Source organism: Erpetoichthys calabaricus, chromosome 4 (assembly GCF_900747795.2).
Source record: "Erpetoichthys calabaricus chromosome 4, fErpCal1.3, whole genome shotgun sequence".
NCBI lineage: Eukaryota > Metazoa > Chordata > Cladistia > Polypteriformes > Polypteridae > Erpetoichthys > Erpetoichthys calabaricus.
Genome location: NC_041397.2, coordinates 331,453,365 through 331,475,997, shown reverse-complemented (window position 1 = coordinate 331,475,997; position 22,633 = coordinate 331,453,365). Strand labels below are relative to the sequence as shown.

The window sequence follows — 22,633 nt, the reverse complement described above, 5'->3', positions numbered from 1 at the left end:
TTGGTATAGCGAGCAGGGGGTGCTTACCCTGTGGTCTGTGTGTGGAACCCAATGCCCCAGTGCAGTGACGGGGACACTGTGCAGTAAAAATGGTGCCATCCTTCAGATGAAACGTAAAAGTGACCATCATTTAAACTGATCTAACAGTCAGAGACCCTCATCCTATGACAGAGGAAGGTGAGGTAAATAAAGAAGGAGCCTTCCTAAATGATTTGATCAATGGCTGAGTTAAATCTCTCCTCCTTCACACGTTATTCTGATTGTCCCTGGGTGGTCAGTTAAAGTTCATTTTCCTTTCCTGCACTGGTGCCCCACCATCAATGGGGCCATTAGCTGGTCTTTCATTTGAAATGTGATTTCATTTTATATAATCTTTATTTTATTCATTTTTAGGATTTAGTTTTAAATATTCCCTTAACAGCTGAAAATGCCTGATAGTGTGATATTGGCAGAATAACATTTTGAAATATGTTTCCTTCACGTCTTTTTCTCTTTTTCTCAGGATTCACACTCTGTAAGGAGGTTCCACCTGAGCTTGAAGTGATCTGTGATGCTCTTACCAGAAGCTACACCTCTCCTTGAAAACATTTCTCACGCGCTCTCTTTTTGGATTTGAAGGTCTTGGGGCTGGACACGTTCTGAAACTCCCCCTGAACATGAAGGAGGACCACTAGCTCTAACCTCAGCTCTTCACTTCTCGTCCTGTGTGCATGTGACTGAACGCACTCTAAACAGCATTCGTTCTTCATATGAATCTCTTGTGGACGTATCTGTCACATCAGAGTCACACTTTTCCTTATGAAATTGTAGAGGACACAGCAAAGAGGCGAAGATCAAAGTGAACTGAGGCAGAGCACACCAAACACTGACCACCGGCGAGTAAAGACACGGCATCAGTAAATGAATCTACTCGAGGTGGAGTTACTCACTTGAACCTGGCGTGACAGTAACACCTACCACACAGTATGGGGCACCTCTGGAAATGCCTGATGTCACTCAGACTGCTTCTTCTCTGCCATGTTAAATTAGCACTCTGAGCAGACGAGCAAAACTTGGCTTTCTCAGATTTAGTTACCAGTGTGTGACACGAACAGGGAGGGCTGTGAAGAGTTCACTCTTAGCTTTTAAAAGCGTTTGTCTAAATTACAAACAAGAGCACAACTGTGCCTTACAGCGAGAAAGAGTGAGCAGACTGTTCAACAACATGAAGGTTCAAAATTCACAGAGAGAGAGGGGACCAATAAACTGGGAATCTCACTGAAATGGCTCATCGTGAGAAGGTGAAGCAGACAAATAATTCATTAACGTCAGCCATCCATTCCACTTCCTTACACTTCAAAACACCACAATACAAAGAAGTCCTACTTTACCTGCCCTGACAGAATAATAATTGTATTTATTTAAAGTATATAAAGTAGGTGTACAGCGCCTACCTGTGTTGTCATCTGCTCCACTGCCATGTGCCGATTCTTCTATGGTACAAATGTCGTCAGCGAGTTTTACCGATACTCTATACTTGTCAGCCATTTTTATGAACGCTGCAGAGGGATTCCAGTTATTTCTAATCCAGGATTCAGTTGTTCTTCAGTTGTTCTTCTGATATCTTCAGTCAGGTCAGCTAAGCAGAGATCACCAAATACAAACAAGTAGGAGCTCAAAGTTATATTGTGAAAAGCCTTGTGCCTGTCCCACAATAGGGGGGTGCGTGATTTTGTGTTTTATCAAATCAGTGAAGTGTTACCAAGGTGCCAATAAGATGAACCAGGCTGTCATTCCTACCACACTGCTCACTGCAGACTAACTGTCCATGAAGACATCTCTCACCACTTGGAATTACTTTACTGCTACTCTGGAATTCCTCCTACAGCTGTGTCTCTCTTGTAAACCTGTCATAGTAGTGCAGATATCTATCTATCTATCTATCTATCTATCTATCTATCTATCTATCTATCTATCTATCTATCTATCTATCTATCTATCTATCTATCTATCTATCTATCTATCTATCTCTCTATCTATCTACAGTGTGTATAGAATAGAATCCTGACTGAACATCTGTGGAGTGACTTGAAGACTGCAGTCCACCAGTGGTCACCATCCAGTCTGACTGAGCGTGGACAGTAAAGACGAATATCACACAGACCAGATGGGCACAGTGGGTACAGAAGGATCACAACAGACTCAGGGCTGGCATCAAAGCAAAAGGGGGTTTGAAAAAGTCCTGACACACAGGGGGTGATCCTTTAACCAGCGCGGGATTCTGTTTTTTTATTTTTTTTAATTTTTTTTTGAACCCTTGCTATTTTATTTTTCTCTTGGCTGTTATACGTTACATTGAGTAAATACTGGAGGAATATTTGTTTGTGTGTGTCATCACTTCAGGCTGCAAAGCCACAAAATGTGAATATTTTAAAGAGGGGGACCTTTACTAAACACACTGTATCTATAAGCAGTGACAGAACTGTACTTAATGAAGGAGATGCAAGTGAAGGTGAGTGTGTAGAGTGTGTATGCGCACACACACACACACGCACACGTGCACAGTCACACCCACATGCACACTGTCACACTCACACACACTCACGCACACTTTGACACACATGCACGCACGCACACACCTTCATCCAGTAGATGAAACACACGCGGTAAACTCCCAGTCCATGATGGTTTAGGTGTCTGTTAGTTTAACTCTGAATGGACCAAAAGCTTCACCAGCAGGGGGTCTTTGCTGAGATGTGTCACTGCAGGTGGTTTCTTTGATGTTGTTTTTGTCACCACATGCAACAGTTGTGTTCTCAGCAGACCCGCACTGTCATTTATTTTTGGAGTTGACTACAAAGCACCATGAGAAGGCACCTACAATTACGACTTTGTGAAATGAAAACTGAAATAGGATGGGCTGGGAGTTTCTTTTCTTTTCTCTTTTAATGTTGGTGTAAAAACTACAACCACTGCAGAGCCTTCTTAGTGATGAAAGTTGTGTTAATATTCCAGCTGAGAGTGATTGTGGTAGTTGGACCCATTTGAAGGATTCCACCATATTGCCTACAGATTCATCAGTTTCTAGTGGGAGAGGCCGTAACGGCTGTTTACAAAAGTCAATTCATTCTACAAATATCTCAACCATCCATCCATCAATTATCCTACCCACTATTGTATATCCTAACTACAGGGCACAAGGCAGGAACCAATCCCGGGCAGGGTGCCAACCCACCGCAGATCTCAACCATCTAAAGATAATAAAAATTTTTTTGCATTAATGCAGCCAACATCTTGAAAGAACAGAATATCTGGATTTATGAGTGTCTTAGATTTTTATTTTCAATACGTAATTAAAACGGACATCCCTGCTTTCTGGACTGTTTTTTCCAGACAGCCTGTGATCCAAATTCACTAAAGCCCCTCAACTAAAGTTTCACTGAGCTGTTAAGTTTGGACAAAGCCATCTGACACTAATCACCCTCTCTATGGCCTTCTGCCCATTGGCTGTCTTACTACTCATAGTCTCTTTAACAGCGCCACCTACTGTCTGATTTTAGGTGCTGCGCAGTAAACGACACTTGTCCAGTTCAGGCTGATGGGAATTCAGCACCCATCCCAGAATTAGTGAGTGTAAGGCTGGGAGCACAGCGCACAAAAACCGAAACAAAAGACAGACTCAGAAAGGGTGCTGCAGGCATTCTGGGAACAGAGACGTGTTATTAACACTAGAATTACCAGAGCCTATGAAAAAACTTGTAGATCCGGCCCACCTTAAATCACTTCTTAAATCCGTTCACACCTCTCCGCCAGCGTCCTTTGTCCTCTAAATGTGCTGATAAAGACAAGCAGCCGGTTATTCCATCCCCCCTCCGACTTAGAACGTGCACAAACTTTTCCCAGCTCATTCCTTGATTGATTTATCTGGGAGTGAAGTGGAGTTTTAGAGTGGAAATAATAGATCGTTATTTGGAACAAATGCAGTTCATGTGTGTTCCGTTTCTACAGTAATCTGTGTAAACACATTGTTAAAACAGAAACCTTTTCATATTTTAGTAATAAATGTTAAAAATGTAGGCATAAACTATAGAATGTGTGAAGCATGAAGTCCAAACATCAAATAAACACTTTCACAAAAGATTCAAGCATAATACAGCAGTTTCTGTGGCTTAGTGGTAAGATTTGCTAACTTACAACGGTTTAGGTTTGCTGTGCCTCAGAGACCCGAATTCGATTCCCTGCTGGGGAGAAAGTATTTTTTTTTTCTTTTTAACCTCAAACGGACATAAAATTTATAAATTGGTATGCACTGTCAGTTAATGAGATCGTTATATTTTCATGTGGGATGCTCCTTTTAAAATATTTTGTAACAACTGTGACTGCAATTAACATGAACAACTGTCCTTATAACTTATTTTTAAGATCCATAACACAGAGACAGACAGAGCACTGTGTAATAGAGAGACAGACAGGCAGAGAAGTCACTAGATATAGAAATAAACAGGGAAGGCACATGTACTGAAAGAAAAAAAAAGATTAACATGTGCGTTGTTCCAGCTGCACTGAATAAGACTAGCATTTCTCCAGGCCTTGTCTCAGAATGGCTGTCTGCGTGGCTTGATGGCTGTGCGTCAAAGTGTTTAAGCTCACTGAATTACAGTTCTCCTTGTCTGGCCGATTTCGTTCTAAGGCCCAATGCTACAGTTATTAGTTCTGCATATTTTCCAAAAGACTTGTGGAGAACAAAGTTTCTTGCATGTGTGCAAACTGCTTGAGAAAAACATACAATAATAATTTGAGCCCAAATGTAACAGTACTGCACGGACCACCCTGCAGGGACTGAATCTTAAGCTGCTGTTGGAATGAATGTGCAGTAGATAGGGAGACGTGAAATGTATTTCTGTTATAATCATAGTTTATATCGCTAAGTTTAAAAAAAAAAAAAGAAATACATTTTCAAGGTTTGGAAAATCAAAGCACAAATGACATAAATCAGCATCATCAAGATAATGAGAATAAATATCTATATACTGAATATAAAATCCAACACCTTTTCACGAGAGAACTACAGTGGTGTGAAAAACTATTTGCCCCCTTCCTGATTTCTTATTCTTTTGCATGTTTGTCACACAAAATGTTTCTGATCATCAAACACATTTAACCATTAGTCAAATATAACACAAGTAAACACAAAATGCAGTTTTTAAATGGTGGTGTTTATTATTTAGGGAGAAAAAAAAATCCAAACCTACATGGCCCTGTGTGAAAAAGTAATTGCCCCCTTGTTAAAAAATAACCTAACTGTGGTGTATCACACCTGAGTTCAATTTCCGTAGCCACCCCCAGGCCTGATTACTGCCACACCTGTTTCAATCAAGAAATCACTTAAATAGGAGCTGCCTGACACAGAGAAGTAGACCAAAAGCACCTCAAAAGCTAGACATCATGCCAAGATCCAAAGAAATTCAGGAACAAATGAGAACAGAAGTAATTGAGATCTATCAGTCTGGTAAAGGTTATAAAGCCATTTCTAAAGCTTTGGGACTCCAGCGAACCACAGTGAGAGCCATTATCCACAAATGGCAAAAACATGGAACAGTGGTGAACCTTCCCAGGAGTGGCCGGCCGACCAAAATTACCCCAAGAGCGCAGAGACGACTCATCCGAGAGGTCACAAAAGACCCCAGGACAACGTCTAAAGAACTGCAGGCCTCACTTGCCTCAATTAAGGTCAGTGTTCACGACTCCACCATAAGAAAGAGACTGGGCAAAAACGGCCTGCATGGCAGATTTCCAAGACGCAAACCACTGTTAAGCAAAAAGAACATTAGGGCTCGTCTCAATTTTGCTAAGAAACATCTCAATGATTGCCAAGACTTTTGGGAAAATACCTTGTGGACTGATGAGACAAAAGTTGAACTTTTTGGAAGGCAAATGTCCCGTTACATCTGGCGTAAAAGGAACACAGCATTTCAGAAAAAGAACATCATACAAACAGTAAAATATGGTGGTGGTAGTGTGATGGTCTGGGGTTGTTTTGCTGCTTCAGGACCTGGAAGGCTTGCTGTGATAGATGGAACCATGAATTCTACTGTCTACCAAAAAATCCTGAAGGAGAATGTCCGGCCATCTGTTCGTCAACTCAAGCTGAAGCGATCTTGGGTGCTGCAACAGGACAATGACCCAAAACACACCAGCAAATCCACCTCTGAATGGCTGAAGAAAAACAAAATGAAGACTTTGGAGTGGCCTAGTCAAAGTCCTGACCTGAATCCAATTGAGATGCTATGGCATGACCTTAAAAAGGCGGTTCATGCTAGAAAACCCGCAAATAAAGCTGAATTACAACAATTTTGCAAAGATGAGTGGGCCAAAATTCCTCCAGAGCGCTGTAAAAGACTCATTGCAAGTTATCGCAAACGCTTGATTGCAGTTATTGCTGCTAAGGGTGGCCCAACCAGTTATTAGGTTCAGGGGGCAATTACTTTTTCACACAGGGCCATGTAGGTTTGGATTTTTTTTTCTCCCTAAATAATAAAAACCACCATTTACAAACTGCATTTTGTGTTTACTTGTGTTATATTTGACTAATGGTTAAATGTGTTTGATGATCAGAAACATTTTGTGTGACAAACATGCAAAAGAATAAGAAATCAGGAAGGGGGCAAATAGTTTTCACACCACTGTACTTAACGGATTTAAATCGTTTTTTTTTTATAATTAGCTTGAACATTCCAGTTGAGTTTGCGACTTCTCTCATCACATTAAGTATCAGAGTTCACTTGCAGTATTAATTCATTTGCGCAAATCAATGAGAGATTCTACGGACCGAGGGTAGCCAGGCGGGGCCCTCCTTACTCACGCGTCAGCCTCCGTTTCAGTTGCTCTACCTCTCGCCACGTGTTAGAGCGTACCTTGTTTCCACTTAGCTAGCGATACCTGTTTGTTCAGCAGACATTATCATTTACAGATTGTTAAGGAGTAACATTTGATGTTTTTGAGAGAGACATCAGAGCTATGTGCGTTTTAGAGGGTAGCTTTTGATTGGCAGAGATATCACGGCCTCATGCTCTTTTCCCCACACTGGGGACGCTCTCCTGTCAGAGCTGAACATGATCAGATACAGTGGCAACGTTTGACGTGGGAGTGTACCTACCTTCTGCTTCACCAGAATTACATTTTTTTATTGGTTTTTAAAGTTGGTCCTGTTTCAGTACTACGTGGGCAGAGCCGCAGGGGACAGCTAGTAAAATACTGTACATATATGTGTGTTATATGAGCATAAAATTCACTATTGATGTAATATCAGTGGTTATATTTATGTTTAAATTGCACCTCACATAGCTTTGAGAACAATAAATCAATTAATTAATCGATAAAGAACGAATTCTCAATTGTCTCCTTTCTTGTGGATTGGCACAATCAGAGCTTTCTTTCTTCCGTGCCAATGGCACATGGGTCAGACCAGTTGGAAGAGAGCATGGAGTTGATGGAGTAGGATATCTCCCCAACTTCGATGGCCTCTGGGGTGACCTAGTCTACTCCGCGTGCCTTAATATTTTTCAATGATCTTGTGGCAGCATGGCCTTCACTTCAGTAGTCGGTTTGACACGATTGTGTTCTAAGTTATCAGAAGAGCCCAAGAGAACTCGTAAGGGTCTCACACTTAGTATAAAACTGGACGTAATTACGTTTTTCAATCACGGTGATACCACACAGCATATACATTATTTCTATTTTGTACAGGCTGGGCATTTATCACATCATTCCTGCGTTTTGCTATATGTTAGGGTTTGTTAGGTTAGATGTGCTTTTTGGTATAATTTGGTAGGCTTTTGTTTGGGTCTGGAAATGCTAAACATTCTTTGTTTTATGCCATTTTGGTTTAAGAAAGTTCTCCTAGGAATGCTGTATCTTCAGATAGTGGGGGAAACCTCTACTTAAATTACTGAACTGCTTCAATCTTGCTTCCCTCCACCATCATCTGTGCATTTTCTGGGGTCTTTGCTGATGTCAAGTACTTTGTTTTGCTCAAATTTATATCCAGCCCATATTTTTTGACCTCTGCCTCAGTTAGCATTTACATTTTTTGTAGGCTTTGTTTCACTGATGCTATTACATCAATGTCAGACTTTAGACTTTTAAATTTCTGAATGCCAATCGAAGCCCCAATATTGCTTTCTTATTCTAAACCTTCATCAGCTGTGATGAATTCAAGAGAGATGTTAAACAATAATGGAGGCAGTGAGCATCCTTGTCAAAGTCTTATTGTAGTTTTCAACCATTTCTCTCTATTATAAAAAAAATCCTGGAAAGCAAAAGCAAGGCGACGATATGCGATCTTCTTGGAAGTTCTCGGAAGACATTTAAAAGACCCGTGAGACAAAAGAGACTTGCCACAGAGCTCTCGCGGGGACCGTAAACATGAGACTTGGTGCCAAGAGATTGTCCCAGGGCCGTCTCGTGGGACGTGGAACATGAGATTCTTTCAAGAGACGCCCTACTTACAAAAGATATCATATAAGAACACACCCATCAAAAAACACTCAGTCGTGTAAAAGCACGTAGTACACACAGATCATGTGCTCTCAGCACATATAAAGCATAGATTATGAAAGCAGTGGAATTCGAAAGACTCAAACAAACAATGGCACAATACACATGCAGACAAAGGTATAGAATATGAAAGCAGTAAAATTCAAAAGGGTGGAGTACAGCACGGAAGACTGATAGCGGGGTATTGATTGATGCAGTAAGGGCGTTGGAGAGGGTGCTAGAAAGTTGTGTTTGGGGTTAGGAAGTCGACGGTTGTTCAAGTAAAACGTTTGTGATACTTTATCATGTCAGTCGCTACAGTATCAAAGAAAAGATAGAAAAGATCGAATTACCGCAAACAAAAGGTGATTAATCATCAGAACCAGGTGTAATTGAAAAATAGCAGGACAAATCGAGGTCAGAAATAAAAGGCAAAGAGTAGACCACAAAGTCTTTTCGCATTCGCATCATTCAATGCACTAAACGAGGATTTACACAATAATGGACCATACGCTATGAGACTCTGTGGTCCCGGAACAGTTAAAGCAACGACAAGTTAAATTTCAAAGAATACACAATTCGGTAAGGTGTATATTGATGACCACAGAGAAGCAATGCAAATTTTAACAGGCAAAAGGAAAGGTAATGTATATATTCCGCGAATAACATTATACACCAAAGGAGATCATGATATGCCATTCGTATTAAAATGTTTACAGTTTACCATGAGAATAGCTTTCGCTATGACAATCAATAAATCACAGGGACAAACATTAGAAAAAGTCATATTATTTATTACAGATACAGAAACAATATTCACTCACGGGCAGTTATACACTGCATTGTCACAATGTGTCTCCAAAAAATATTGTTTTTAATGAAGCTCTAAAGTAAAAGTGCAAATAATGAAATTGAAACAATTCCAAAGAAAAAAAAAATTTTTAATTGTATATCCGATTAACCAAACACAGGGGTTGGCGAGCGAAGCTAGCAGGGGGCAAAGCCACTTAGTAGAACATTAAAACAATTAAGACAAGGACAGGCCATTCATCCCAACAAAGCTCACCAGTCCTATCCACTCATTTCTATCTATTATAATAAAAAAAATCTTGGGTTGAGACGTGATTTCTCAGAGACACTTTAACGTCCCGCCAGACAAGGAAGTCAGACAAAAGGACAGCTGCTCTACAGGCTTTTAAATATTCAAAGCGCTGCATGACATGCAGATCACACAGCACGGCACAAACAGCAGCAACAGATGCAAGCCAGCAGATCGAGCATAAAGGAGGTAAAAAAATGTATTTGTTTCCCATTGTATCACCATTTAAGAGGGGGTTTTGGAGGAACGACCGCGTCTCCTTAGCGTGTGTTCAGCCCCCCTCTTCATGAGAGGCAGAGACGCAAAGTGGCTGGCAGGTAGTGCACCCCGGAGAGGGAGGGGGAATAACTCATTCACTACAGCTTTATTACTGGAAAATATCAGGAAATAAAAAATAAATGAAAATGAATGAAATGAAAATAACAATCTCTTTAAATTGTATACCCGGTTAACCAAACCCAGGGTTGGGCGAGCGAAGTGAGCAGGAGGCAGAGCCCTCTAGTCTTCCAAAAAAACATCAAGTCGAATTTTGAAAGTCCCTAACGTCTTACTGTCTACCAAACTTCTTGGTCGCTTATTCCAAATGTCTACCGTTCTTTGTGTAAAGAAAAACTTCCTAATGTTTGTGTGAAATTGTCAAGTTTCCAGCTGTATCTCTGTGTTCTTGATGAACTCATTTTAAAATCACAGACTCGATCCACGGGACTAATTCCCTTCATAATTTTAAACACCTCAATCATGTCACATCTTAATCTTCTTTTTCTTAAACTATAAAGGCTCAGCTCTTTTAATCTTTCCTCATAATTCAACCCCTGTAGCCCTGAATCAGCCCAGTCGCTCTTCTCTGGACCTTTACTAGCACTACTATGTCCTTTTTGTAACCTGAAGACCAAAACTGCATACAGGACTCCAGATGAGGCCTCACCAGTGTGTTATAAACGTTGACCATAACCTCTTGTGACTTGTACTGTGCACGTCAAGGCGCTATATAACCTGACATTCTGTGTGGTGAATTGGTTGATCATGTGGCTGACGTGTGCTTTGCAAATGCTCGAGGCTGTTGAGAGTCTTTGGTGTGTTCTGTGGTGTGAGATATAAATAAAAAAAAAATACATTTTGATCTTAAAAACTTTGCTTTTGGTTGCTGCTAAGGAACTGTGTGGGAATTTTTAAAGTTTTTTCCCTTTAGAAGGGTTGGTTTTGCTTTTTTTTCACCCGCACAAGAGCAAAAGTAGCTGGTAGCTTGGAGGGGCACTTGGAAAAGTTACTTGTACTTGTACTTGTTCTTGTTATCTGTATTTGAATTAGCATCGAGGAGGTAGGGTAGAGAGCAGCAGTAACTGATATCGGCATCTGATCCGTGTCATCCTAACAGCAAGTCCTTAGTTTAAACGAAAAGAAAAAAAGGATGTGACTGACTTCAAAGCAGAAAAAGGGGAAGGCTCAGCACTGCGCAGGTAAGCGGCCAGCATTAAGACGTTGATCAGGCACAAGGGGCTGTAGGAGCAGAACTAGACTGGTTCAGATCCTACCCCTCAGGCCGCACTCAGTTTGTTCTGCTTAAAACTTTCACATTCCAACCCACCACTGTTACTTCAGGTGGGCTCTGTCCTGGGGCCCCTGCTTTTTATTATTTACCTCCTTCCCTTTGGTAATATCTTTCGTAAATATAACATTAGCTTCCACTGTTATGCTGATGACACCCAGCTCTATCTCACTAGCAAACCTACTGCTTCCTTTCCACCCTCCTCGCTTTTTGATTACATAGCAGAACTCTAATCCTGGTTTTCTTCAAATTTTCTTAAATTAAATAACAAGTGACAAAACTGAGGTTCTCCTCATTGGTACAAAATCAACATTATCCAAAACTGTTCACTTTTCATTTGTTATTGATAATTCCTCTGTCTCCCCTTCCCCACAGGTGTCATCCTTGACAGTACTTTATCCTTTCAGTCCTACATCAATAACATCTCCTAGTCTGCATATTTCCACTTGCGTAACATTAATCGTATTCTCCGCTCCCTCACTCCCCACACCACTGTTATCCTTGTTCATAGCCTTGTCACTTCTTGTCTCCATTATTGCAATTCCCTTTTCTTTGCTCTTTCTTGCAAATCTCCTTATAAGCTTCAACTGGTCCAGAATTCACTAGACCCCTCCTCTGTTCACCATATCACGCCCGTTTTGCAGCAGCTTCACTGGCTTCCAGTTCAGTTCCGAATTCAGTTCAAAATTCTTCTGTTAACTTTTAAGGCTCTCCATAACCTCACCCTCCATATCTGTCTGACCTCCTCCATGTTGCCATTCCCTCCTGCACCCTTAGATCCTCTTCCTCCATCCACTTGACTATCCCCTTCATCCGTCTCACCACTATGGGGAGCAGAGCATTCTGTTGCTCTGCTCCCCAGCTTTGGAACTCACTACCATCTGAGCTTAGAAATATTTAATCATTTTCACTTTTCAAATCTAAATTTAAAACTCATTTGTTTAAGACTGCTTTCTCTCTTTGATTACAATTGCTCTGATTTTAACTTTTCTATTTTACTTTTGTTTGTAATCTGCATTCTGTCTATTGTTCAATTGTCCTTGAGTGTTTAGAAAGGCACCTACAAATAAATAAAATGTATTATTATTATTAGGTAGTAAAGTTTAATTTATTTGCTTATTTTAGATTGAACAGTCCTTAGCAGTCCAGACGTAAAAGCGGACAACACCGTAAGGGTTCATTAATACAAACAGTGTGAGTGGAGAGCTTATAAGTAAGAGGAGCGCAAAGTTAGGAGAAGAGACAGAGAAAAGTAAAGTTAACCTCATAGAAAGACAAACAGCAGGCAGCTGAGAGGGAGAACAGCACAGGAGCTTAAGGGGACAGAAGGTGTCAACTATCTGTAGCAGATCTTAGTGTTACCATTTAAGTTAAATTATTTAATTTTAAGAAAAAAAAGATTAAGCAGTTTACTAAACCCACATCAAATTTTAATAATGAGGTCAGTGCAGTGCAAGTCCTGTTGGATGTTGGACTTTTTAGATGATGGTTTGGAAGAACCAGTTGTCTATGAGGGCCACGTCTGCAGGAGATGCCAGCTGATCCAGCACCTCGAGCTCAGGGTCACTGAACTGACCTGCGTTGTAATAGAGAATTTATGGACTTGGCCCAGGTGTCCTTTACAGAGATAGTGGGCACCCCCAAGGTGGTGCGGGAGGAGATTCCAGATCAGACAGGTAGAAATAGGTGGGTCACGGTCAATAGGTGTTACGTAAAGGGTGCACACTGTCTGGAGGCATCAACCCCAGAATTAAAAGAGTCAAACCGTTATCATGTCCTTGCAGAGCTGGACGGTGTCTCTAATAATTCTGAGGTGGTAGGCAGGGATGGGGAGCCCCTTCAGGCCACCTCAAAACCAGTTCCCAAAGAGAGAGAGGTAGTGATAGTTGGGGACTCAATCATTAGGGGGATTGAAGTGCAGGTGTGCTTCAGAAAGAGAGAATATCGCACGGTGTGTTGCCTTCCGGGAGCAGAGGTGGGGGACCTCCCTGGAAGGCAGGATAGGCTCTTGGCCGGAGCGGGGGTGGATCCAGTTATCATTGTCCATGTTGGAACAAATGGCATACATAAGGGTAGTCTGTCAGTTCTGTGATCCAAATTCAAAGAGTTAGGTGCCAAGCTGAGGAGCAGAACTGACAAGGTAGTCTTCTCCGAAGTTCTGTCTGTGCCACGCGCCAGTCCAGGTAAGACTGAGGAGATTAGAATGCTTAACGCGTGGCTCAAATCTTGGTGCAGGGTAGAAGGGTATAGGTTTATGGGGCATTGGGACTCCTTTTGGAACAGATGGGACCTGTGCTGCCGTGACGGGTTACATCTGAACTGGAGGGGCACCAATGTATTGGGGAGGCATATGAGTAGGCTAGTCAAGGATTGTTTAAACTAGGAAAATGTGGGTGGGGGTTTTAATGGGTTAGGGAGTTTAGGACAGACCAGGTTTAGATCTAGAAATAAAAATGCATAGTAATGTAAATTCTAAGCAAACATTTAAATGTAGAAGGAGTAACACATTAAAAATAGCTTGACGTAATGCTAGAAGTATCAAAAATAAGGTAAGTGAGTTGGAGTTGTATGTAGCAGAGCATAATTCTGATATTATAGCAATAATGGAAACCTGGCAAAATTACAAAGATGGGGATGAGTGTAACATAGAGGGATACACATTATTAGGAAGGATAGACAGAACAGAAAAGGAGGTGGGGTTGCTGTTTATGTCAAACAGGATTTAAATGTAAGTCCTCTTCAGTTGGATGATGAGCTCCATCTTAGTGAGGACATGTGGCTTCGCCTGGAAAATATTAGAGAAAGAGGTCTTATTTGAGGAGTGTGTTATAGACCACCCAATTCAGACAGTAATTTCAACACACATCTTTTTAGTAATATCAAAAAGGCAAGTTTACAGGGAGATATTATAGTCATGGGGGACTTTAATTATCCAAATATTAACTGGGATAACCTTACAGATGGAGGAGCACAAGAGCAGGAGTTTTTAGAAGTAATCGGTGACTGTTTTTTAACACAGCATGTTAAAGAGACAACACGGGGTGAAGCCTGTCTGGATTTAGTATTTTGTAATAATCAAGATAGAATTGAGAGTGTAGAGGTGATTGGACCACTAGGGTCACGTGACCATAATACAATTCTCATGGTTTTGTAAGAGTGCAGATATAAAGACTAAAATTGTTAAGTTGAACTTTGGTAGAGAAAATTTTGACCAGATATGTAGGATAGAATGGGATAAGCTTTTAAGTGTGGAGGCAGTCGAGGAGCAGTGGAACAGGTTTAAAAATGTTTTACACGTAATGCAGGACAGATACAGACCTAAATTTGGAATTAATAGGAAACTAACAAAAACTCCACAGAGGATTAATAAAGATTTAAAAAAGAAGTTGCAAAGGAAAAAACTGCTTTATAAGGCATATAAGACTAATGACTGCAAAGTGAATCGTAGAGCGAATGAGAACATGAGGGCAACCATTAAGAAGGATATCAGGAAGGCTGTTGGAGATGAATAGATCAGATAAGGTGAAAGACGACCCTAAGAGATTCTTTCAGTATTTTTGTAGTAAAAGAACAGTCAAGGAGGAGGGAAAGTGCATCAGAAATAGTAAAGGGGAATTAAAAGATACAGACAGTGAAATAGCGGATGCCCTAAACTTACATTTTTCTGAGGTGTTTACAAGTCAGCAAGTGGATAACCTCCCAGAGGTAACAGGGACTACTAAGGAGGTACTGAGGGATTTGGTAATTGTAGAGGGAGAAGTACTGCTCAGATTAAATAAACTGAAATCAAACAAATCACCATGACCAGATAATATTTATCCTCATGTTCTTAAGGAGGCTAGCGAGTACAGATATAAACCCTTGCCACATATTTTTAGGAAGTCACTGTGCAATGGAGAGATTCCAAAGGACTGGAAAATGGCAAATATCATCCTATTATGTAAAAAGGGTGACAGGGCAGATCCAAGCAACTAGAGGCCAGTAAGCTTAACATGCATCACAGGAAAATTAATGGAAGGAATTATTAAGGATAAGATTGAACAACACATCGCAAGGACAGAAGTTATTAGGAACAGTCAGCATGGCGTCAGAAGAGGGAGGTCGTGTTTTACTAACATGCTGGAATTCTATGAGGAGGCAACAAAAGGATATGATCAAAGTGGAGCAGATGAGATTATTCATCTGGACTTTCAGAAAGTATTTGATAAGGTGGCACATGAAAGGTTGGGCATCAAATTTTAAAAAGTAGCAGTTCAGGGTGATGTTTTTAGATGGGTGTAGAATTGGCTCAGACACAGGAAGCAGAGGGTGATGGTGCATGGAACTTCATCAGAACTGGCCACAGGTGTTCCACAGGGGTCAGTGCTAGGGCCGCTGCTATTTATAATATATATAAATGATTTAGATAGGAATATAAGTAACAAGCTGGTTAAGTTTGCAGATGATACCAAGATAGGTGGATTAGCAGATAATTTGGAATCCGTTATATCATCAAAGAAGGACTTGGACAGCAAACAGGCTTGGGCAGATTTGTGACAGATGAAATTTAATGTCAGTAAAGATAAAGTATTACACATAGGAAGTAAAAATGTGAGGTCTGAATACACAATGGGTGGTTGGAAAATTGAGAGTAAACCTTATGAGAAGGATTTAGGAGTCATAGTGGACTCTAAGCTATCGACTTCCCAACAGTGTTCAGAAGCCATTAAGAAGGCTAACAGAATGTTAGGATATATAACGCCTTGATGTGTGGAGTACAAGTCACAGGAGGTTCTGCTCAAAGGGCTACAGGGGATGAGTTATGAGGAAAGAGTAAAAGAGCTGAGCCTTTACAGTTTAAGCAAAAGAAGATTAATAGGTGACATGATTGAGGTGTTTAAAATTATGAAGGGAATTAGTGCAGTGGATCGAGACTGTTATTTTAAAATGAGTTCATCAAGAACACGGGGACACAGTTGGAATCTTGTGAAGGGTAAATTTCACACAAACATTAGGAAGGTTTTCCTTACACAAAGAACAATAGACACTCGGAATAAGCGACCAAGTAGTATGGTAGACAATAAGATGTTGGGGACTTTGAAAACTAGACTTGATGTGTTTTGGAAGACTAGGGGGCTTCGCTCGCCAACCCCCATTTTTGTTTTTCCAGATACACACTTTTAAGATTTTTTTTTTTCTTTGAATTGTTGCTATTTCATTAGTTTCACTTTTATTTCAGAACTTCTGTAAAAACAATATTTGGAATCTTTTGAGTCCCAACGTGCTGAATCTTTTTAACTAGACAAAGAGCCTGTTTTGACAACATAAGATGAAACGGGCACGAGTTTGTGTCAGCAGTGTATGAAGAACAAATGATAAGTAACAAAGAAGTTGTTTTGTAATGATTGTAGTCCGCTTTACTCATTACTGTACAGGCTTGTACTGTTAGTTGATGAATTTTCCAGGCCTATAGTATAATATTGAATGATGAATGTTCCAGAACAATATGGAATAGTAATAAGTATAAGCACCATGAACCTGATATAGGTGTATTGAATGAATGCGTAATTAGGCCTCGAGCTGTAGTCGAAATCACCTTTCAGGCCTCTAGAGCTTTAATCAAAGTCGCCTTTCTCTTTGAATTTTTGCGGCCGTAAATCCGCCGCCTGCTGCAATGTTGGGATTGTATGTCGGTCTCATAAAGTTTTTCGGGCAGCTGCGCATCGGGCTTCGGACGGACGTGAGTGAGTGAGTGAGGAAGCAGGCGAATTATGTATTAAGATGAGGTCAGTGAGACATGTGTACTTTGTACTATAATTCAGGATAGCGCTCTCTGTTTGGAATTTCAGCACAGACAAAATGATCTGCATATTCAGCAGTTAATAATTTTTTTGCAAAGTAACCAATAAATGCATGTGAGGTAAACTCCGTTTTTTAAATTCTCTTGACTTAAACTTCAAAGCCTTATAATATTTACATATTTCTGACATATCACCTGTGTCCATATATTCAATCTCTATTCGCCTTTTCTTTATTTCTCTGAGTAATTTCTCTTTGTTTGCGCTAATGCAATGTTTACTTTCTTTTTTTGACACTGTCGTTTTTTTTCTACATTCATATTCTGTATTTTGCTCTGCACGTGTATTGCGCCTACGTTTTTGAATTACAGTTTTCATTATTGCTAACCTGTTATGCACATGTTTGTTGCCCTTGTTTTTTAACCTTTTTATGATGTTTTACTTTGTTTTCTACTCTTTGCCTTTTATTTCTGATGTCGCTTTATCCTGCTTTTTTTTCAATGACACCTGGTCCGTGGTGATTATTTTCCCTTTTTTGAGTAATAATTTTCATTTTTTTGCGCTCCTGTGATATTTACTTTCTTTTTTTTATACTTTCTAATTTGCTACTTTCATATTCTTTAACTTTCTCCAAATGTGTATCGTGTCAAGTATTTTTTTTTTGAGCCTTTCGAATTCCACTGCTTTCATAATCTCTAACCTGCTCTGCATGTGTGTAGCGCCAACGTCCTGATTGGACGTGCTTTTTTTTTCAATTCCACTTGTTGTGGGCTGATAATTACTTTCCTTACTTTCTGAAATTTGCACCTAGATTATTCTTTTTCTTTTTGTCTCTCCAACGCTTTTGAGTCTCTTTTCTCCGCGCTGCTTTCTTCTTCGCGTAGTCGTCTACGTTTCATTTATAATGTATTGTCCTTATACGCTTTATATGCACTGGGAGCCCTGGATCTGTGTGTGCTCAAAGCCAAAACACGAGTGTTTGTGTGTTGTTGGCTGCCCTTGCTCTTATTTATTTGTAAGTAGGGTGTGTCTTGCAAGAATCTCATGTTCTACGTCATCGCGAGACGGTCCTGGGTCAATCTCTTGGCACAAAGTCTCATGTTTAAGGTCCCCGCGAGACGCTCGGTGGCCAATCTCTCTAGTCTCACGGGTCTTTTAAGTGTCTTCTGTGATCTTAATGTATTGTTTCTCTACAGGATTTTTCTTTATAATAGAGAGAAATAAGTAGATAGGACTGGCAAGCTTTGTTAGGCTGAATTGCCTGTTCTCGTCTACAGTGTTCTAATGTTTGCCTTTTTAATGGCTTCTGAACACTGTCTAGAAGTCGATAGCTTATGAGTCCACTATGACTCCTAAATTATTTCTAAACATGGCATTGTCACAGGACACCACCTTTCTCACAAATCAGTACATGACTGTATGTGTTATTATGGTGAAGTTGATGCACTGAGGAACAACAACAGCTCATCCACAAAGTAGTGGACCACGTAAACTCACTGAGAAGGAGCCACTGAATGCTGAAGCATAAAAAATGTCCAATCCTCTATGGCATCACTCAAAACAGAGTTCTAAACTGCCTCTGGAAACACAATGTCACAATCGAAGCGCATTTGTCTGATCTGTCAATCTATCATTGCTATTCCAAAGAAGGAAAATGTGGAAAGGCACTTTCGAACTGTTCATAAAAACTACGAAACTGACTTCCTTTTGAAAAGCGATCTAAGAAAGAGAAAGGAGAGGGAACTAAAATCACAGTTAATCGGACAGCCATCATTTTTCACTCAGCTGGATTCAAAAGCAAAGGCAGACACACCAAACCATCGTTCCGGGTGAGTCACTTGATCATTAAGCATAAGAAGTCCTTCCAAGATGGAGACATGATAAAAGAGGCCTTCGTTGTGGCAGATGGCTAGGGAGAAATTCCTGCTGAGATTTCAAGAACCCTGGCTGGAGAAAAAGGAGTTTCTACTTGTCATTAAACATGCAGAATACAAGCAACTTAATAACAATCAATGGCCGCTAGACTTGGCATTTTTTTTCCCGATCTGACCAACATGTTGGGCAGCACGGTGGCGCAGTGGGTAGCGCTGCTGCCTCGCAGTTGGGACACCTGGGGACCTGGGTTCGCTTCCCGGGTCCTCCCTGCGTGGAGTTTGCATGTTCTCCCCGTGTCTGCGTGGGTTTCCTCCGGGCGCTCCGGTTTCCTCCCACAGTCCAAAGACATGCAGGTTAGGTGGATTGGCGATCCTAAATTGGCCCTAGTGTGTGCTTGGTGTGTGGGTGTGTTTGTGTGTGTCCTGCGGTTGGTTGGCACCCTGCCCAGGATTGGTTCCCTGCCTTGTGCCCTGTGTTGGCTGGGATTGGCTCCAGCAGACCCCCGTGACCCTGTGTTTGGATTCAGCGGGTTGGATAATGGATGGATGGATGACCAACATGTTGAATGAGCTTAATTTACAGCTGCAAGGAGAAGACAACTCCATGGTCAATATGATTAGCTCAGTTAATGCTTTCAAACGAAAAATGCAACATCTGTCCTCAAAGCTGCAGCGTCTTGATTTGGGGAACATCCAAAGCCTCACGTCAGAGCTGGAGACGCAATGGAAGGTGTGTGCGCATCTTGAAAGCATACGCTACACAGAGCAGATTGAAAACTGCCTGTCAGACTTCGACAGACGGTTTCAAGACTCAGCTTTACTTGAGCCAATCGCTACATTTAAGTGCTATCCATTTAGGGAAGATGTTGAGGGGGATTCACCCGCATCAAAAATTGTAACACTTTCACCTAAAGCTCTTCTACAGTGGAGGATGAGATTTTGACACTACAGGATGACATTCAGCTGAAGTCTGGGGCTCTTGGACACAGAGGAAAAGTACCCAAACATGAGGAAATATGCTGCCTTCTTGACTGCATTATTCGGCTCTACTTATTTATGCGAGGCAGCCTTTTCTCACATGAAGATTATTAAATCCAAATACTGTAGTGACCATAAATGTATTGAATTGTTATTATGCCATAAAGGTTATTCAGTTATGCAAGGTACGACAACATATATTTTATGTATAAAGTATACTCAGTATATGTATAGCATTTTTATTGTAGTTAGATCATTTCGACCTGGTCATTTTAAAAGTAGCTTTAAAAGCCAAAAACAGTGTGGGTACCCCTGATTTAACTGTAAAGTGACTTTAATACATATTTATGCACCCAATGTCGATGAAAGGGAATTCATGCAAAATGTATTTGCATCCATTCCCAATGTGAACACTCATAAAATTATAATGGCTGGGAACTTTAATTGTGTTTTAAATCCAGACCTAGATAGGTCTCCTGTCATAGGGGTGATGCCATCTAACACTGCAAAGACAATTACATAGTTTTTAACTGACCACAACTTATCAGTCCCCTGGAGATTTATAAACCCAAACTCAAGAACATATTCGTTCTACTCACCAGTAAATCATTGCTACTCAAGAATTGATTATTTCTTTGTAGATAACAACTTCTTGCCTACGATTAAATCTTGTAAGTATCACGCTATTGTTATTTCTGAACATGCCCTCTTGATTTAGGAGCTAAAATCATTATGCCCCACATACTCATCTCACAGATGGCGTCTTAACTGACTTCTATTAGCAGATGAGAACTGTACAGAATTTAAATCCAAGCAAATCAATTTTTTAGAGACAAATACATCCTCAGATGTCTCTGCAGGAACACTGGGAAACCCTGAACGCCTTCTTAAGAGGACAGATTATCTCATACCTTTCCCACAAAAATAAATTGGAAACCAAGAAGGTATTAGAGCTAACCAGCGAAATTACTAGAATAGATCAAGAACATGCCAGATGTCCAAATGAGGCACTTCATAAGAAAAGGCAGGCTCTGCATTCAGAGCTCAACCTCTTAACAACTAAAGAAACTGAACAACTCATTTTTAAATCAAGACATCATTACTATGAACACGGAGAAAGAGCTAGTAAGATCTTAGTTCAACAAATCCACAAGGAAGAAGTTGAAGTCATTGACCATAAAAATATAATGCACACATTTAAAGACTACTATAAATCCTTATACTCTACTGAGATTAAAGAAGACAATCTAGGGCATTTCTGGATGCATTACAGATACCACAAATAGATATTCTTAGGGCAGAGGAATTGGATCAGAATTACTAGATGCTATAAAGTCACTTCAGAGTGGGAAAGCAGCAGGCCCCGATGGCTACTCTGTCGAATTTTATAAGAAATTCTCAAATCAGCTCACTGCCATTCTATTAGTAACATTTACAGAAGCTTGAGAAAATAAAATTCCACCTCAAACTTTTCACAAAGAATTAATTACTGTCTTTCCTAAACAAAATAAGGACTTATTAAAATGTGCATCGTACAGATCAATTTCACTTCTGAATAACGATGTTAAGATATTCTCTAAAGTCCTAGCTAGAAGGATGGAAAAGGTGCTGCCTTTGGTACTATCACAAGACCAAACTGGATTTATTAAAGGCAGACATTTAGCTTCTTAATCTTCGATGCCTGTTTAATGTAATATATTCACCCACAAAGACAAATACCCCAGAGATATTATTATCCTTGGAGGCAGAAAAAGCATTTGATATGGTTGAATGGAACTACCTTTTCACTACATTCAAGAAATTTGGGTTTGGCCCGAACATTTGTGCATGGATCAAACTACTGTATACCAGTCCAGAAGCTTCAGTTTGTATTAACAACATTAATTCAGACTACTTTAAACTACAGTGTGGTACCAGGCAAGGATGTCCCTTATCACCAATGCTTTTTGCAATTGCCATTGAGCCACTGGTAGTTTACTGTCGAAATGCTTATGATATAAAGGGGATTATCAGAGAAGGACAGGAACAGAAAATTTCTCTATGTGCAGATGATATGGTACAGTATATATCAGACCCACAAAATACTGTGCCTGCAGTCCAAACTGTACTTACAGAATTTCAAAAGATTTCTGGTCTCAGAATTAATTTGACTAAAAGTGTGCTCTTTCCAGTAAATTCTTAAGCACACAATATTAGATTGGACACCTTCCCTTTAATCATCACAGATCAGTTTAAATACTGAGGGGTAAACATCACAAGTAAATATAAAGCTCTTTATCAACAAATAAAGCCGTCTGTATGGAAAAAATTAAGCAAGACTCGTATAGATGGTCAACCCTTCATCTCACCTTAGCTGGAAGAATTAACATTGTTAAGATGAATATCCTTCCTAAGTTTCAATAGATTTTTTTTTTTAAGAAATTAGACTCAACCAAAACCTCATTTATTTGGAATTCAAAAAATCCATGTATCCGAAGAGCGACCATACACAGACCTAAGGCAGAAGTTGGCATGGCTCTACCTAATTTTCAGTTTTATTACTGGGCAGCAAACATACAAGCTATAATAACCTGGACATGGACACCAATAGATGAACATACACAGGCCTGGTCTGCAATAGAAATAAAACCCTGCAGTACTTCTTTATATTCCTTGCTTTGTACCCAGATAAATACAAGTTATTGCCAATATACTAATAACCCAATTGTTCTTCAGTCAATCAGAATATGGAACTAATGTAGGAAGCATTTTAAGATAGGGAAGCTTTTATCTGTGGCACCTCTGCACGAGAACCACATTTTCCCACCCTCTCAAACGTACACAGTTTCTAATACCTGGAAACATT

At 40.2% G+C, this 22,633-nt stretch overlaps 1 protein-coding gene across 14 annotated transcripts in view; it reads right to left on the bottom strand.

Annotated features, from left to right (window-relative positions):
* LOC114641392 (C-type lectin domain family 5 member A-like) overlaps positions 1-22,633 on the bottom strand; it is a 1,576,682-nt gene that overhangs the window by 1,474,198 nt on the left and 79,851 nt on the right. The gene's annotated exons all lie outside the window — the stretch shown is intronic.